This window comes from Opisthorchis viverrini (genome assembly GCF_000715545.1).
Source record: "Opisthorchis viverrini unplaced genomic scaffold opera_v5_44, whole genome shotgun sequence".
NCBI classification, from domain to species: domain Eukaryota; kingdom Metazoa; phylum Platyhelminthes; class Trematoda; order Opisthorchiida; family Opisthorchiidae; genus Opisthorchis; species Opisthorchis viverrini.
In genome coordinates, this window is record NW_008751700.1 from 1673181 (window position 1) to 1677831 (window position 4651).

The 4651-nt window shown below is 42.5% G+C and overlaps 1 protein-coding gene across 1 annotated transcript in view; it reads right to left on the reverse strand.

The window, feature by feature from the left end:
* Positions 1–1034: 1034 nt before the first annotated feature.
* T265_03210 (hypothetical protein) overlaps positions 1035–4651 on the reverse strand; it is a gene marked incomplete at both ends in the record, with an annotated part of 4774 nt that continues 1157 nt past the window's right edge. The window contains one exon of the mRNA XM_009167629.1: positions 1035–1321. The remainder of the gene's footprint in view (positions 1322–4651) is intronic.

A 4651-nucleotide genomic window follows, 5' to 3' on the forward strand; every position in this document is an offset into this window, starting at 1 on the left:
GTGTCCAACACATTTGCGCGGCATGAGTTGCAATTAAGCCTGCGGTACGCTTTTACCCGAATTCACCACATAATTTGTCCGATATACATTAACTTTTATTCACGTTGTCTTCGTGATGAACTGCTTAGAATGTCCACCCATACAGATTGCACATACAGACGATGAACGTCACGTCCAGAAAATTGTCTGTCGTATGACTCAAAGTGGAAACTGTTGGAGCATGACTGTGTTGGATTGAACCAATTACTACTGTTTGTGGGGGTAACAGTCAACGTTGGACAGTCGAACCACCTGGGCAGTTGCGTTAATTTTGACTGTTCGGTCAGAAGCCGTTTTCTTATGAAAGGGCAATAGCGATGCGGATCTTTGAACTGTCCGCTATCGGTTTAATTCAGTAAGCTGCAGTGCGCTCTATTTCTTCATGTGATTCAGAACACTAATAAATTCAACCGCCCAATTTGGGGATAATTTCGGCGTTGATGCGGTGCTTGTCTCTATCGCGAACAACAGACTGGAAACACTATGATCCGTCAGGTGGTATCCGGAGAAAAGAACTCACGAGGCGGTTTGGTGACATTTCATGGGTCACTCCCGCGTAACGTCCCGAATATTTTTTTGGACATGCGAGTGAATAAAGCAGTCTGGGGGACGAGGTATAATTAACTCGATGATTAATAGAAGACGGTCATCTGGTCAACTAATACTAACTCTTTATTTGGTCTGGTCAAATATCAACAGACGTGATAGTCTCGAGCACGGAAGAAAAACGAACGCTAGAGGAAAAGAAAAAGACTTGGGAAATATCTGAAAAAACTGTGGATAAGACAGCTTGACAATGAAGCCGGAGTACGGAATGTCAGGTCGGGGAAATGAAGGCTTCTTCAGCATAGTCAGTCCATAGTACAGCCACAGGAATAGCGTAGAGCGCAGAAAGGATTAAAAAGTTTGAATGAGGGAACAGTGAATCTAGAAACTCCTGCATACAAGAGACACAACGAACCATGGACGAGTACATACGCTGCCTGCCTCAACAGTTACACCAACGGATAGGTGGAAACAGATGCCACGCCACACATGTTCACCCCGCGCCTCAGTCTCAGATAGCCCTTTTCACCCCAGCGTTCACCCCAGCTGTTCTTAATAATCCAGTAAGGGATTCCGTTCTCTTCGCCGTAGCCAACAGCCAACATCGCGTGATCGGAGTGTGTTCCGCAGCGTCGGTCGGAATAGATATCTGTGGTCAAAAGTTTTGGAGAGCAAAATAATGAGCTCACGCAAAATAAACCAGTGGGAACAATGCGTTTCAAACGGAAACGCTTGGCTATTGTACGTATGTGATGGAGGTGTTCTCGAACTCAACAGCATTTCATAAAACATGGCCTTTACTAGGGACGCAACGGCAAGAAGACCTGGATGGTAGTTAATGTGGTACGTGTGCACAGTTTTGGCATTTCAAACAACTATCGTGTTTTTGATTCCTTAGAACAAGAGGGACATGAGTCATCGCATCCTTGTTGCTTTGACCAACACCGATGTCTTTCAGGAAGTAGCAAACACCTACCCGAGAGTTCCGGTTGGCCATTTTCTTCAACAACTGAGAACCAATACGCCTAACTTCCACTTTTTCTAGAAGTCGGCAAACCGACTGGATGTAAAACGAGGAACAGACCCAAATAAAAACCACTGACGATTGGGCCATACTTCCATACATCAGATCCTGTGAACTCGCCTGGCATTTCGCCTGTCTGCTGGTGTGAGTAGAGCCCTCACAAGCAGGATTCAGAGAAGTGGAACAAAATGGAGTATGGCGAATTTATGTTGATGCTTTAGTTAATTACGATGCAATTTTTAGCTTTGAGAAAATGCCGTGAACAAGAATTAGCAGAATGTGTTTTGTAGACCTTCGGTATGTGGGACGTTTTGTAAAGGCTATCAATGAACTACGGACAGACGTTAAGGTCAAAAAATAACAAAACACCGATGAGCTTGGATAGCTTAACTGTCTCCCAGAAAAAAACTTGTAAACCGTAGGAATCCAGGAAAGATTAAACAAACGCCGTTTTGAAAATATCGAATAGATATTGAATTTGTTCCCATATAAGCTTATGTGATTTTCTGTGATATACATACAGAGATCAGTCCTGAACATTATTTCTGCATGATTTAATCGCTTGCTTCTGGTCACACGGGCATGTAAATGTCCACGAAAAGATAATAGGTATTCCTCGCTGAATGCACTGTAACGGTGTAAACTGTAGCACTTCGCATTAGGATTTTTGTTGACAGCAGTTTCTTGTAGTGGATCATGTGTTGAAAACGGTCCAGAAATTTGGACACCTAATAATAATTAAGTGTCAATTTCTGAAAGGTCGTTTGTCACGAATTTTTCTGCCCATTGGTGTCTCACAGTTTGTCCTAAGATTACTTCCAGCTTTCGCCTTTTCTCAGTGTATCGACTTTTGTGTACGTCTCAACATCCCGAGTAACCTCCTAGTTGAGTATCTGTTAGCCGCGAACAGCATATAAAAATTCTTTTCTTGTTCTATCTTGCCGGAAAGCTGATTCAAAGTATGATGAAATGTATGCATCTTTATTCCCCTGCTGAGAAACCGAAGGGAACACCTGGAGATGGTATTAGAACAGGTTGAATGGAAGTTGGAGGGGGCATCGAAAGTTGTATCTGGTCGGGTCAGATTGAGCAGGAACTGTATGTCAGAGGTTTTCATTTTTAGATTCAGAGCCAGTTCAGAGCTGAAAGCTGGTCAAATAATTAAGTGGTCCTCACATGTACTCGTTTCATTTCCCGTAGTTCAAAGAGCATTCTTCTTTTTTTCGTTAAAATCCTGATTAGTGCTATGTTGTCATCTTTGTTCTAACAGTAAGCATAGACGTGCGATACTGCACCTTCCTTTGGATGTTCATGATTTTCTTCCTGGCACCAAAATTAAAGTCTCTCTGGACGAGGAAACAAACAATTTCTTCACTGCGGTCCACTTTGTCCCGGCTCGAGGACGAGTTTTTAACCGTGATGTGATGTAAACACTTATGGATAATTTCATTTCCTGAAGGTGTTCATCACCATTCTCAACAGGTGGACATCATTGGCTGTAAATCTCTTTGCATATCATGGATAGGCCAGAATGCATTTTTAAAGTACGATCGAAAAATTACTCGGACTGAGCCGCGATGCACAAATGAGTCTTCTCGATTGTCAGCGTGAGAGGCATTCTTACCGTCAGGTGCTACTTGTTCTGGTAGAGCGTTATTCAAATCGTTGAAATCAACCCAGTAAGCCTTGCTCTGCTTTCGGCCTGAATCTTTCTTATTCTGTTAAATTACCCAATCAACTGAAGCCACTAGGTTGACATTTCCTCTGAAAGTAATCGCAACAATTGTGAAGTCTTGTTCTCTGGTCTAGTTTGAGGCTCTTTTGGCCAAACGAATAAGGTCACGCCTTCGTTAACGAAAACACCTGAGCCAGATGGTATATCTACCCTGATCCGAGTGGAACAGTTGCACGTTAATGTGTCTTTTATTTAGGAACAGAGTTTCTAACTTCTTAAATTAATTTAAGCGCTTGAAAAATAATGTTTAAAATGGTAAATTTTCGGAAAAAGTAACTTCGGTAACTATCCTTTTTGAATGAAAATGATTAAATTTCGAGCACTAGCTTTCTCTTCATAAGCTGGTAGACTGGTAGTGGAAGCTCTGTGGGCCACCAGGATAACTAAAAAGTGAAAAAAGCTGTCTAGTTAAAATGAAAGGGTATTAGTAATACGTAGAAGGGAAATTCTGCAGTTAGAGGAGAGTGATGAGCTCAGCGACAGCTTCAGAAAACAGCGTTGATTTCGGATGATCCGTTGACTTCCAAATCAATAAAGTGTATCCCTCTAAATGTGAACTTAATTACCTTCCTGTTCACACCGGACACCAAACAGACGTTCAGCAAGTCCTGCAGGTAAACATCCATTTTGAACCCGGTTGCGAATCAAGCAAATTTCTGGCAGAGTGTAGCTGCCTTGCTGAGATACTCGAATATCTGTCAGGTTATAAATGTGTGTGATTTACTCCCGCATAAATTGCAGATCACATTTTACCGTCTTCCTTCGCTCTTGTTCACCTAGGAGCATTCAGGTTTTACATGTACAGCAGTCAAACCGGCTGTTCACTAAATTCAGGTCAAACTGGATAACCACCCTTTGGAAGACAAATTCCAGTCAACAAGGTCACCACAGTTGCGTTTTTAAAGTTCCTGTAACAGTGCGGATGGGAGGTAGGCGATTTGAACAAAGTTAACGTTTTCGAGCTTTCTTACGGATCGCGCGAGTTACGGAAGCCGAAGGGTACATATCGAGTTCCGTGCTGACCAGTTCATGTCGTTTTGCCATGCGATGTTGCCAGTAACACGCCAAGCGAGAGTAGCTGACCTAACTGTGCAAAATCACTTGTGAACGGTATATCCGGATGAATATCACCAAGTCCCTGAAAAAGAGCACCAATAGAAGTGACCACAATGTAGTGACAACACCCGCAATCTGTCCTAAAACATAACCGATTCTGTCTTACTAGCCATTGCTGAATGTTCCACTCTGAACATAAATAATTTTGCAAGTGTACAGTCAAGTGGGGAATATGTGCATAATCCATACAT